Source organism: Oncorhynchus nerka, unplaced genomic scaffold (genome assembly GCF_034236695.1).
Source record: "Oncorhynchus nerka isolate Pitt River unplaced genomic scaffold, Oner_Uvic_2.0 unplaced_scaffold_864, whole genome shotgun sequence".
In the NCBI taxonomy this organism is placed as follows: domain Eukaryota; kingdom Metazoa; phylum Chordata; class Actinopteri; order Salmoniformes; family Salmonidae; genus Oncorhynchus; species Oncorhynchus nerka.
The window spans coordinates 109,635-124,969 of record NW_027040420.1 but is presented as its reverse complement, the minus strand read 5'-3'; the positions used below and the strand labels follow the sequence as shown (position 1 = coordinate 124,969).

The 15,335-nt window shown below is 41.0% G+C and overlaps 2 pseudogenes; both read right to left on the bottom strand.

The window, feature by feature from the left end:
* The window catches only part of LOC135570988 (RNA-binding motif, single-stranded-interacting protein 3-like), a 60,812-nt pseudogene that overhangs the window by 5,703 nt on the left and 39,774 nt on the right, over nucleotides 1-15,335 (bottom strand).
* Nucleotides 9,484-12,588, bottom strand: LOC135570992 (zinc-binding protein A33-like; annotated as a pseudogene).

Genomic DNA, 15,335 nt, shown 5'->3' with positions numbered 1-15,335 from the left:
CACATCAATATACACATCAATATACACATCAATATACACTATACACATCAATATACACTATACACATCAATATACACATCAATATACACTATACACATCAATATACACTATACACATCAATATACACTATACACATCAATATACACATCAATATACACTATACACATCAATATACACTATACACATCAATATACACTATACACATCAATATACACTATATACACTATACACATCAATATACACTATACACATCAATATACACATCAATATACACTATACACATCAATATACACTATACACATCAATATACACATCAATATACACATCAATATACACTATACACATCAATATACACTATACACATCAATATACACATCAATATACACTATACACATCAATATACACTATACACATCAATATACACTATACACATCAATATACACTATACACATCAATATACACATCAATATACACTATACACATCAATATACACTATACACATCAATATACACATCAATATACACATCAATATACACTATACACATCAATATACACTATACACATCAATATACACATCAATATACACTATACACATCAATATACACATCAATATACACTATACACATCAATATACACTATACACATCAATATAGACATCAATATACACTATACACATCAATATACACTATACACATCAATATACACTATACACCACAATATACACATCAATATACACTATACACCACAATATACACATCAATATACACTATACACATCAATATACACATCAATATACACTATACACATCAATATACACATCAATATACACTATACACATCAATACACCCTATACACATCAATATACACTATACACATCAATATACACTATACACATCAATATACCCTATACACATCAATATACACTATACACATCAATATACCCTATACACATCAATACACATCACTTAAACTATACACATCAATATACACTATACACATCAATATACACTATACACTTCGATACAGAGTAGTAGGCATGCAGCAGATAGAGCATATATCGTATTTAATTTACGATTCATTTGAGTCGGCAGACGATCTGATCAGAGATCACAGTCGGTGGCTTGGCTGTAGCACATCCGAACTTTAAAGATATTTTATATTGAGGTTCTCACTTCTGAGTATGTAGGCAGGTGTGTGTGTGTGTGTGTGTGTGTGTGTGTTTACTTAGTCTGTTGGTAGGAGTAGGCAGCTGAGTCGCTGTCCAGGGGTGGCTGTCCATTAGGGTCCTGTGAGGAGGGGGGTACAGTCTGGGGCGAGTCCTCTGTCACCACTGCCTGATAAGAGAAGGAAGAACCAGGAAAAGACACAGGAAATGAGGTCACAGTTATCATGAGTCAGGAAGAGAGACACAGGAAATGAGGTCACAGTTATCATGAGTCAGGAAGAGAGACACAGGAAATGAGGTCACAGTTATCATGAGTCAGGAAGAGAGACACAGGAAATGAGGTCACAGTTATCATGAGTCAGGAAGAGAGACACAGGAAATGAGGTCACAGTTATCTTTTTAGGGTTGATTCTTGAGATTTGAGATTCACGTTCAAAACGTTTTGTTGTTGTTGTTAATCATCCAATGATCCCAAACGGAATATACAGTACATTACCCCCCAAAAAACACTTACATTTACAAACTGAGATCTCACAGTCAGGTCACAAGTCATACAAGTCAGTATTCCAAGTCAGTCAGGTCACAAGTCAGTATTCCAAGTCAGTCAGGTCACAAGTCATACAAGTCAGTATTCCAAGTCAGTCAGGTCACAAGTCATACAAGTCAGTATTCCAAGTCAGTCAGGTCACAAGTCAGTATTCCAAGTCAGTCAGGTCACAAGTCAGTATTCCAAGTCAGTCAGGTCACAAGTCATACAAGTCAGTATTCCAAGTCAGTCAGGTCACAAGTCAGTATTCCAAGTCAGTCAGGTCACAAGTCATACAAGTCAGTATTCCAAGTCAGTCAGGTCACAAGTCATACAAGTCAGTTTTCCAAGTCAGTATTCCACGTCCGTCCATGTCTGAGGGCGTCGGGAGATAACTTGGAAACCGGACACTAGGGACAACAGTGAACGCTGCTACCTTCAAGTAGGCTTTTTGGTTGTACCAGGGCATTGTGGACAGGGATGGCAAATGGGCGAATGCATGTTTGTACCCAGCAAAAGAAGACGTGTTTTTTGAGATGTTTTACATTTTTTTAAGCCAATCACAAACCTTAATTGGAGTTAATGCCTCTGAAACTTAAAACCTGTAAACACTGCAAAATGTCACGTTTGGAACAACATTGAAATTTGACGTTTTGCGGAATGGGATAAACGTCCAATTCTGACGTGAGGCTGTGAGACCTAGTTGGATCTTAAAGAGATTTCAGGCCCTTAGTTAAGTGTGGATGTCGTGGGTTTACAGGAAGTACTGCATGGTACATGGGCTGTGAGTACAGCTGATGTATACCTCCATTGGATTAAGGCTTTACTTTGGGAACGTATGTTGAGAGTGTTACTGCTGCATGGTGGGTGTTGTGGTGGGTTATGGTGTTGTAGGTTAAGGGTGTTGTGGGTTATGGTGTTGTAGGTTAGGGTGTTGTAGGTTAAGGGTGTTGTGGGTTATGGTGTTGTAGGTTATGGTGTTGTAGGTTAGGGTGTTGTCAGTTGGGGTGTTGTGTGTTATGGTGTTGTAGGATATGGTGTTGTAGGTTAGGGTGTTGTAGGTTATGGTGTTGTAGGTTAAGGGTGTTGTGGGTTATGGTGTTGTAGGTTAGGGTGTTGTAGGTTATGGTGTTGTAGGTTAGGGTGTTGTGGTGGGTTATGATGTTGTCAGTTAGGGTGTTGTGTGTTAGGGTGTTGTAGGTTAAGGGTGTTGTGGGTTATGGGTGTTGTGGGTTATGGTGTTGTAGGTTAGGGTGTTGTGGTGGGTTAGGGTGTTGTAGGTTAGGGTGTTGTAGGTTATGGTATTGTAGGTTAGGGTGTTGTGGGTTATGGTGTTGTGGGTTAGGGTGTTGTGGTGGGTTAGGGTGTTGTAGGTTAGGGTGTTGTGGGTTATGGTGTTGTGGGTTAGGGTGTTGTGTGTTATGGTATTGTAGGTTAGGGTGTTGTGGTGGGTTAGGGTGTTGTAGGTTATGGTGTTGTAGGTTATGGTGTTGTAGGTTATGGTGTTGTAGGTTAGGGTGTTGTGGGTTAGGGTGTTGTGGGTTAGGGTGTTGTAGGTTATGGTGTTGTGGGTTATGGTGTTGTAGGTTAGGGTGTTGTAGGTTAAGGGTGTTGTGGGTTATGGTGTTGTAGGTTATGGTGTTGTAGGTTAGGGTGTTGTCAGTTGGGGTGTTGTGTGTTATGGTGTTGTAGGATATGGTGTTGTAGGTTAGGGTGTTGTAGGTTATGGTGTTGTAGGTTAAGGGTGTTGTGGGTTATGGTGTTGTAGGTTAGGGTGTTGTAGGTTATGGTGTTGTAGGTTAGGGTGTTGTGGTGGGTTATGGTGTTGTCAGTTAGGGTGTTGTGTGTTAGGGTGTTGTAGGTTAAGGGTGTTGTGGGTTATGGGTGTTGTGGGTTATGGTGTTGTAGGTTAGGGTGTTGTGGTGGGTTAGGGTGTTGTAGGTTAGGGTGTTGTAGGTTATGGTATTGTAGGTTAGGGTGTTGTGGGTTATGGTGTTGTGGGTTAGGGTGTTGTGGTGGGTTAGGGTGTTGTAGGTTAGGGTGTTGTGGGTTATGGTGTTGTGGGTTAGGGTGTTGTGGTGGGTTAGGGTGTTGTAGGTTATGGTGTTGTAGGTTATGGTGTTGTAGGTTATGGTGTTGTAGGTTAGGGTGTTGTGGGTTAGGGTGTTGTGGGTTAGGGTGTTGTAGGTTATGGTGTTGTAGGTTATGGTGTTGTAGGTTATCGTGTTGTAGGTTATGGTGTTGTGGGTTAGGGTGTTGTGGGTTAGGGTGTTGTAGGTTATGGTGTTGTGGGTTAGGGTGTTGTAGGTTATGGTGTTGTGGGTTAGGGTGTTGTGGTGGGTTAGGGTGTTGTAGGTTAGGGTGTTGTAGGTTATGGTGTTGTGGGTTAGGGTGTTGTAGGTTATGGTGTTGTGGGTTAGGGTGTTGTGGTGGGTTAGGGTGTTGTAGGTTAGGGTGTTGTAGGTTATGGTGTTGTGGTGGGTTAGGGTGTTATGGTGTTGTGGGTTAGGGTGTTGTAGGTTATGGTGTTGTGGTGGGTTAGGGTGTTATGGTGTTGTGGGTTAGGGTGTTGTGGGTTAGGGTGTTGTGGTGGGTTAGGGTGTTGTAGGTTATGGTGTTGTGGGTTAGGGTGTTGTAGGTTATGGTGTTGTGGTGGGTTAGGGTGTTATGGTGTTGTGGGTTAGGGTGTTGTGGGTTATGGTGTTGTAGGTTATGGTGTTGTGGGTTAGGGTGTTGTAGGTTATGGTGTTGTAGGTTATGGTGTTGTGGGTTAGGGTGTTGTAGGTTATGGTGTTGTGGGTTAGGGTGTTGTGGGTTATGGTGTTGTGGGTTAGGGTGTTGTGGGTTAGGGTGTTGTGGTGGGTTAGGGTGTTGTGGGTTAGGGTGTTGTGGGTTAGGGTGTTGTGGGTTATGGTGTTGTGGTAGGTTAGGGTGTTGTGGGTTAGGGTGTTGTGGGTTAGGGTGTTGTGGGTTAGGGTGTTGTGGGTTAGGGTGTTGTGGTGGGTTAGGGTGTTGTAGGTTATGGTGTTGTAGGTTAAGGGTGTTGTAGGTTATGGTGTTGTAGGTTATGGTGTTGTGGGTTAGGGTGTTGTAGGTTATGGTGTTGTGGGTTAAGGGTTAAGGGTGTTGTAGGTTATGGTGTTGTAGGTTATGGTGTTGTGGGTTATGGTGTTGTAGGTTATGGTGTTGTTGTGGGTTAAGGGTGTTGTGGGTTAAGGGTGTTGTGGTGGGTTAGGGTGTTATGGTGTTGTGGGTTAGGGTGTTGTAGGTTATGGTGTTGTAGGTTATGGTGTTGTGTGTTATGGTGTTGTAGGTTATGGTGTTGTGGGTTATGGTGTTGTGGGTTAGGGTGTTGTGGGTTATGGTGTTGTAGGTTATGGTGTCGTAGGTTATGGGTTAGGGTTAAATCTGCATGGTAAAGAGTTTAACTTACGTCCACTGTGAGGGCGGAGGCAGGCACTGCACGGTACTGAGGAATGTAGGCTCCTTGCATTGGAGCAGCTGCTGCACACATGTACTGCTGTTAGAGAGCAGGAAAAACACCTGGATATTAGTCATTTAGCAGACGCTCTCATCCAGAGTCACTTACACTCAATGCATTGCCTCTAGTAAAGATGAGGTCACGCCTATTTCTGTGTGAGCTGGAGACGACTGGGAAAGAGCGAGGCAAGGAGGCGTGGAGGCAAGGAGGCATGGAGGCAAGGAGGCATGGAGGCAAGGAGGCGTGGAGGCAAGGAGGCAAGGAGGCGTGGAGGCAAGGAGGCAAGGAGGCAAGGAGGCAAGGAGGCAGGGAGGCATGGAGGCATAGAGGCAAGGAGGAATGGAGGCATGGAGGCAAGGAGGCATGGAGGCAAGGAAGCATGGAGGCAAGGAGGCATGGAGGCATGGAGGCAAGGAGGCAAGGAGGCAAAGATGGAATGGAAGCATGGAGGCAAGGAAGCATGGAGGCAAGGAGGCAAGGAGGCAAGGATGCATGGAGGAAAAAGAAGGAGTTGAAAATAAAATAATCAAAGGCAGACGTTGTGAGGTTGATGTCGCCAAGTACGAAGATCAGTGAGCCGTCGTCAGGAAATGAGTTTATCAAGATGTCAAGCTTATTAAAATAACTCCAAAGGACACCTGGTGGGTGATAGACGACAAAGCAGGATTACAGTCAGACTTACGGTTCCTGTGTTTCCCAAGGACATGTGGTTTATCTGCTGTGTTATAGGACCCATCATACTGGAGGGCTGAATGGGCATGGAGAGGTCCATAGCTGGGGTTATCACAGCACCCTGGTGGATGGAGGGGAGAGAGAGAGAGAAGTGGGAGAGTGAGAGTGAGAGAGGGAGAAGTGGGAGAGTGAGCTGAGTGAGAGAGAGTGAGAGAGAGAGAGAGAGAGAGAGAGAGAGAGAGAGAGAGAGAGAGAGAGACAGAGAGAGACAGAGAGGGGGGGTGAGAAACAGAGGGAGGGGAGATGGTCAACACTACTGACAGGTCAACACTACTGATAGGTCAACACTACTGACAGGTCTATCACTACTGACAGGTCAACACTACTGATAGGTCAACACTACTGACAGGTCTATCACTACTGACAGGTCAACACTACTGACAGGTCAACACTACTGACAGGTCAACCACTACTGACAGGTCAACACTACTGACAGGTCAACATTACTGACAGGTCTATCACTACTGACAGGTCAACACTACTGACAGGTCAACACTACTGACAGGTCAACATTACTGATAGGTCAACACTACTGACAGGTCTATCACTACTGACAGGTCAACACTACTGACAGGTCAACACTACTGACAGGTCTATCACTACTGACAGGTCAACACTACTGACAGGTCAACACTACTGACAGGTCCAGACAGGTCAACACTACTGACAGGTCTATCACTACTGACAGGTCAACACTACTGACAGGTCAACACTACTGACAGGTCAACACTACTGACAGGTCAACACTGCTGATAGGTCAACACTACTGACAGGTCTATCACTACTGACAGGTCAACACTACTGACAGGTCAACACTACTGACAGGTCAACACTACTGACAGGTCAACACTACTGACAGGTCTATCACTACTAACAGGTCAACACTACTGACAGGTCATCACTACTGACAGGTCCAGACAGGTCAACACTACTGACAGGTCAACACTACTGATAGGTCAACACTACTGACAGGTCAACACTACTGACAGGTCAACACTACTGATAGGTCAACACTACTGACAGGTCTATCACTACTGACAGGTCAACACTACTGACAGGTCAACACTACTGACAGGTCTATCACTACTGACAGGTCAACACTACTGACAGGTCATCACTACTGACAGGTCAAGACAGGTCAACACTACTGACAGGTCAACACTACTGACAGGTCAACACTACTGACAGGTCTATCACTACTGACAGGTCTACACTACTGACAGGTCAACACTACTGACAGGTCAACACTACTGACAGGTCTATCACTACTGACAGGTCAACACTACTGACAGGTCAACACTACTGACAGGTCAACACTACTGACAGGTCAACACTACTGATAGGTCAACACTACTGACAGGTCTAACACTACTGATAGGTCTAACACTACTGACAGGTCTAACACTACTGACAGGTCAACACTACTGATGGGTCATCACTACTGACAGGTCAAGACAGGTCAACACTACTGACAGGTCAACACTACTGACAGGTCAACACTACTGACAGGTTTATCACTACTGACAGGTCTACACTACTGACAGGTCAACACTACTGACAGGTCAACACTACTGACAGGTCAACACTACTGACAGGTCTATCACTACTGACAGGTCAACACTACTGACAGGTCAACACTACTGACAGGTCAACACTACTGACAGGTCAACACTACTGATAGGTCAACACTACTGACAGGTCTAACACTACTGATAGGTCTAACACTACTGACAGGTCTAACACTACTGACAGGTCAACACTACTGATGGGTCTATCACTACTGACAGCTAAGGTCAGCCTGATCTGACAGAACTCTTATTCAGATCAGGAAGTAGTCACCGCATGAGATTAGACAGTTTTACAGTAAGTTTATTTTTAATAAGAAAAAATATACAGTTTTTCACATAACAAAATGCATTGCATTTGAAACAAATAACTTTCCTTATGGTGAGATTTTCCCAATACAACACACTCCTCTTGTAAGAATAACAACCATGATTCACCCTTGATAATTGATTCTTATAGAATGTATTTTTAATTGATTCTTAAACAATGTATTCTTAATTGATTCTTAAACAATGTATTCTAAATAGATTCTTATAGAATGTATTCTTAATTGATTCTTATAGAATGTATTCTTAATTGATTCTTATATAATGTATTCTTAATTGATTCTTATAGAATGTATTCTTAATTGATTCTTAAATAATGTATTCTTTATTGATTCTTAAAACAATGTATTCTTAATTGATTCTTAAATAATGTATTCTTTATTGATTCTTAAAACAATGTATTCTTTATTGATTCTTAAAACAATGTATTCTTTATTGATTCTTAAACAATTGATTCTTAATTGATTCTTAAACAATGTATTCTTAATAGATTCTTATAGAATGTATTCTTAATTGATTCTTAAACAATGTATTCTTAATTGATTCTTATAGAATGTATTCTTAATTGATTCTTAAACAATGTATTCTTAATTGATTCTTAAATAATGTATTCTTTATTGATTCTTAAACAATTGATTCTTAATTGATTCTTAAACAATGTATTCTTAATTGATTCTTAAATAATGTATTCTTTATTGATTCTTAAACAATTGATTCTTAATTGATTCTTAAACAATGTATTCTTAATAGATTCTTATAGAATGTATTCTTAATAGATTCTTATAGAATGTATTCTTAATTGATTCTTATAGAATGTATTCTTAATTGATTCTTAAACAATGTATTCTTAATTGATTCTTAAACAATGTATTTTTAATTGATTCTTATAGAATGTATTCTTAATTGATTCTTATAGAATGTATTCTTAATTGATTCTTATAGAATGTATTCTTAATTGATTCTTAAACAATGTATTCTTAATTGATTCTTAAATAATGTATTCTTTATTGATTCTTAAAACAATGTATTCTTTATTGATTCTTAAAACAATGTATTCTTTATTGATTCTTAAACAATTGATTCTTAATTGATTCTTAAACAATGTATTCTTAATAGATTCTTATAGAATGTATTCTTAATTGATTCTTATATAATGTATTCTTAATTGATTCTTATATAATGCATTCTTAATTGATTCTTATAGAATGTATTCTTAATTGATTCTTAAATAATGTATTCTTTATTGATTCTTAAAACAATGTATTCTTTATTGATTCTTAAAACAATGTATTCTTTATTGATTCTTAAAACAATGTATTCTTTATTGATTCTTAAACAATTGATTCTTAATTGATTCTTAAACAATGTATTCTTAATTGATTCTTAAACAATGTATTCTTAATTGATTCTTATAGAATGTATTCTTAATTTATTCTTATAGAATGTATTCTTAATTGATTCTTATAGAATGTATTCTTAATTTATTCTTATAGAATGTATTTTTAATTGATTCTTATAGAATGTATTCTTAATTGATTCTTAAACAATGTATTTTTAATTGATTCTTATAGAATGTATTCTTAATTGATTCTTATAGAATGTATTATTAATTGATTCTTAAAGAATGTATTTAAAATGACCTCCTGATAATGTCCACTGAACTGACACATGTTTTACACCCCCCCCACACACACACACACAGGGATTACTTCACTTTCAGAGACACTTTCGATTGGCAGATCTGAATACCAGGGTTGTTGCCATTAGCCACATTCCCAATATTAAAGTATGGGAACAGTCTCTCAGTAGATCTGACTTTAAGAGTGTAGATAGGTGTCATGTATTTGGGGTCGTAGAAGTACACCTCCCCTCTGTTGTAGTCCAGCTGCACTCTGATCCTCTGGGGTCTCCTCTTCAGAGCGATGATGTCACCTCCTCCTCCTATGTACTTCCCACCGTGCTGCGATATACACCACATTCCATTCTTTGGTGTCGCATCACGCTCCCGTTTCCTGTCAATGGACTCTTTAGCCACGCCCAAAACCCAGTCAGGATGGTCCCCACCTCCAGCTCCCAGCTGTGTATTCCCGAGCTGAACCCCTCAGAGCCAAGAACATTTGTGTACCTCATAAATCGCTCTGGGTTGTTAACGAACTGCTGGGACGTGCCTGGTCTTCTCACACTGGTCAGATCATCAGTCACAGAGAGACTGGGATGTGCAGTGTTTGGGTCCAGAATCACAGGAGTGTATTTGAGGATCCCCAGCATCTTCTCCCAGACTCTGAACTGCAGGTTGCCCAGGTGTTTGGCCTTGTCTATCAGAACTCCTGAGACCAGCTGTGGATCCAGCAGTGTGTACTGGGATATTTCCTTTGTGGTCCTGAAGTTCTGCAGGAATGAGATGTCTTCATCTTTCAGCTCCTCCTCTATGGTTCTGATTGCGTCTGAAAGGTATGATATCTTTCTGCTCATCTCGTCAATCTTCTTCCTCATCATCTGACTCTTCTGCTCCTCTTCCTCCCTCAGTGCAGCTATTCTGGCTGCCTCTTCATCTCGTAGAAACTGGTGAAGCTTCTCAAACTCTTTCCTAATCTGTTTCTCTGTGTGCTGGACCTGACTCTTCATGTGTTCTGCTGTTTTATCACAGGCTAGTTTAACGTTGTTAAAGACCTCTAGGTTCTTCTGTAAAGGCTTCAGGGCGGTGTGGAGTTCCTCCTTAAGATCCTGGACAACCTCGTCTACGGGGACACAGTCGTGAGATTTATGGACTTTTGAATCTCGACACACCAAGCAGACGGGCTGTTTGTCCTTCAGACAGAAGAGTTTGAATTTCTCACCGTGCAGACTGCAGAGCACCTCAGAGCCAGATGAAGCTCTCTGACTGCCGTCCTGTATCTCAGACCCAGATGAAGCTCTCTGACTGCAGAGCACCTCCGAGCCAGATGAAGCTCTCTGACTCCCATGCTGTATCTCAGACCCAGATGAAGCTCTCTGACTCCTGTCCTGTATCTCAGACCCAGCGGAAGCTCTCTGCCTTCTCTCCTGTAAGAAGGCCTCACACGCGTCATTCAACGCCAGGTTACGAGGAGGTTGAGTCATAGCTACGGAAATCTTCTCCTACAAACTGGACATTTCCAAGGTTTCTTATCTGCCCAGTATTCCTGCTGACAGACTTCACAGAAGCTGTGGCCACATGCCAGGACGACAGGATCCTTGAAGATGTCACAGCAGATGGGACAGGAGAACCTGTCCTCTGGTAGAGATGATCCGGATGCCATTATCTCACATCGCTGCCACTCCTCGTTCTGTAACAGCTTCTGTACTTTACTCTCCACAGCTTCCACTTTACAAAGGGAAAGTAATCCACTCAAATACAGTCCCAAATCAACCCCCCACCCCCATTCCAAAAAAAGGTGAAGCTGCACTTGGAGATGACAGTTCTGACGATGGTATGTCCTTCTAATATCTGTCGGTCCACATGAATCCAAATGAAATCGTTGTGGGGTCCACCTGAGTGGAACACCGTAGAGCTCAACGTTTAACAGTAGTGAGCTGTACTCAGCTTGGCCCTCAGAGTTTACAGACAACCAAGAGCGGTTAGACAGGAAAGTTGTGTCTTTCAGTTGACGCCAACGAAAACCCTGATCAGCCAATCAGCGATGACGTTTGAGGACAGTTACATTGCTGGTTATCAAGGAGCCTTTTATTCATGCAGGAAAACGATTGGTTGAACTTGTGTAGTGGTGTAACTATAGGAGAACGATTGGTTGAACTTGTGTAGTGGTGTAACTACAGGAGAACGATTGGAATGTAATAGCTGTTATATATAATGACTTTAAGTTTATTTTTACTGGTATCGGTCAGCTCAAAACATACAGGGAATGATCACACCTCTGTTGGTACTAGTGACAACAATAAACAATAACTCCCTGTTGACACCACAGTAATGTGGGTGGCTTGGTTCTCCTATCCTTGTGGGGACCTAAATGCCTCAGAAGTCCCCACAAGTAAGGTAACAAGGAAAATATGCTCTCTCCTGGGGCCAAGTCCCCATGAGGACAAAGGCTATTTTAAGTTTAGGGGTTTGGATTAGGGTTAGGATTAGAATTAGGGTTAGGGGTTTGGATTAGGTTTAGGATTAGAATTAGGGTTAGGGGTTTGGATTAGGGTTAGGATTAGAATTAGGGTTAGGGGTTTGGATTAGGGTTAGGATTAGAATTAGGGTTAGGGGTTTGGATTAGGGTTAGGATTAGAATTAGGCTTCGGGAAAAAGGTTAGCGGTTAGGGATAGGGTTAGGATTAGGGTTAGGGTTAGGGTTAGGGTTAGGGTTATAGGTTAGGGTAAGGTTTAGGGTTATAGATTTAGGGTAAGGTTTAGGGTTATATGTTAGGGTTAGGGTTATAGGTTAGGGTAAGGGTTAGGGTTATAGGTTAGGGTAAGGGTTAGGGTTATAGGTTAGGGTAAGGGTTAGGGTTATAGGTTAGGGTAAGGGTTAGGGTTATAGGTTAGGGTAAGGTTTATTTTAAGGGTTATTGTTTAGGGTTAGGGGTTAGGTTTAGGGTTAGGGGTTAGGGTTAGGGGTTAGGTTGAGGGTTAGGGTTAGAGTTAGGGGTTAGGTTTAGGGTTAGGGTTTAGGGATAATAGGAAATTGCTTTTCTGAAGGGTTAGGGTTAGGGTTAGGGTGTGTGTGTGTGTGTGTGTGTGTGTGTGTGTGTGTGTGTGTGTGTGTGTGTGTGTGAGAGAGAGAGAGAAATAGAGAATATTACACATGACACCTAGACCAGAGGAAGTCCCACCAGGCCAGGACCATAGTGGCTGAAGGACTTTTTAAGACAGATCTCAGGATGCACCGCCCAAATGGCACTTTGTTCCCTATATAGTGCACTACTTTTTGACCAGGGCCCATAGGGAATGTAGGGATGGAATACAGAATGTAGGGATGGAATACAGAATGTAGGGATAGAATACAGAATGTAGGGATGGAATACAGAATGTAGGGATAGAATACAGAATGTAGGGATGGAATACAGAATGTAGGGATAGAATACAGAATGTAGGGATGGAATACAGAATGTAGGGATGGAATACAGAATGTAGGGATGGAATACAGAATGTAGGGATGGAATACAGAATGTAGGGATAGAATACAGAATGTAGGGATATAATACAGAATGTAGGGATAGAATACAGAATATAGGGATGGAATACAGAATGTAGGGATGGAATACAGAATGTAGGACTGGAATGCAGAATGTATGGATGGAATACATAATGTAGGAATGGAATACAGAATGTAGGGATGGAATACAGAATGTAGGGATGGAATACAGAATGTAGGGATAGAATACAGAATGTAGGGATAGAATACAGAATGTAGGGATGGAATACAGAATGTAGGGATGGAATACAGAATGTAGGGATAGAATACAGAATGTAGGGATAGAATACAGAATGTAGGAATGGAATACAGAATGTAGGGATGGAATACAGAATGTAGGGATGGAATACAGAATGTAGGGATAGAATACAGAATGTAGGGATAGAATACAGAATGTAGGGATGGAATACAGAATGTAGGGATGGAATACAGAATGTAGGGATGGAATACAGAATGTAGGGATGGAATACAGAATGTAGGGATGGAATACAGAATGTAGGGATGGAATACAGAATGTAGGGATAGAATACAGAATGTAGGGATAGAATACAGAATGTAGGGATAGAATACAGAATGTAGGGATGGAATACAGAATGTAGGGATGGAATACAGAATGTAGGGATAGAATACAGAATGTAGGGATGGAATACAGAATGTAGGGATGGAATACAGAATGTAGGGATAGAATACAGAATGTAGGGATAGAATACAGAATGTAGGGATGGAATACAGAATGTAGGGATGGAATACAGAATGTAGGGATGGAATACAGAATGTAGGGATAGAATACAGAATGTAGGGATGGAATACAGAATGTAGGGATGGAATACAGAATGTAGGGATGGAATCCAGAATGTAGGGATGGAATACAGAATGTAGGGATGGAATACAGAATGTAGGGATGGAATACAGAATGTAGGGATGGAATCCAGAATGTAGGGATGGAATACAGAATGTAGGGATGGAATACAGAATGTAGGAATGGAATACAGAATGTAGGGATGGAATACAGAATGTAGGGATGGAATACAGAATGTAGGGATGGAATCCAGAATGTAGGGATGGAATCCAGAATGTAGGGATGGAATACAGATTGTAGGAATGGAATACAGAATGTAGGGATGGAATACAGAATGTAGGGATAGAATACAGAATGTAGGGATAGAATACAGAATGTAGGGATGGAATACAGAATGTAGGGATGGAATACAGAATGTAGGGATGGAATACAGAATGTAGGGATAGAATACAGAATGTAGGGATGGAATACAGAATGTAGGGATGGAATGCAGAATGTAGGGATGGACTACAGAATGTAGGGATGGAATACATAATGTAGGAATGGAATACAGAATGTAGGGATGGAATACAGAATGTAAGGATATAATACAGAATGTAGGGATGGAATACAGAATGTAGGGATGGAATACAGAATGTAGGGATAGAATACAGAATGTAGGGATGGAATACTGAATGTAGGGATGGAATACAGAATGTAGGGATGGAATACAGAATGTAGGGATAGAATACAGAATGTAGGGATGGAATACAGAATGTAGGGATGGAATACAGAATGTAGGGATAGAATACAGAATGTAGGGATGGAATACAGAATGTAGGGATGGAATACAGAATGTAGGGATGGAATACAGAATGTAGGGATGGAGTACAGAATGTAGGGATGGAATACAGAATGTAGGACTGGAATGCAGAATGTAGGGATGGAATACATAATGTAGGAATGGAATACAGAATGTAGGGATGGAATACAGAATGTAGGGATAGAATACAGAATGTAGGGATGGAATACAGAATGTAGGGATGGAATACAGAATGTAGGGATGGAATACAGAATGTAGGGATGGAACGCAGAATGTAGGGATAGAATACAGAATATAGGGATGGAATACAGAATGTAGGGATGGAATACAGAATGTAGGGATGGAATACAGAATGTAGGGATGGAATACAGAATGTAGGAATGGAATACAGAATGTAGGGATGGAATACAGAATGTAGGGATGGAATACAGAATGTAGGGATGGAATCCAGAATGTAGGGATGGAATCCAGAATGTAGGGATGGAATCCAGAATGTAGGGATGGAATACAGAATGTAGGGATGGAATACAGAATGTAGGAATGGAATACAGAATGTAGGGATGGAATACAGAATGTAGGGATAGAATACAGAATGTAGGGATAGAATACAGAATGTAGGGATGGAATACAGAATGTAGGGATGGAATACAGAATGTAGGGATAGAATACAGAATGTAGGGATGGAATACAGAATGTAGGGATGGAATGCAGAATGTAGGGATGGACTACAGAATGTAGGGATGGAATACATAATGTAGGAATGGAATACAGAATGTAGG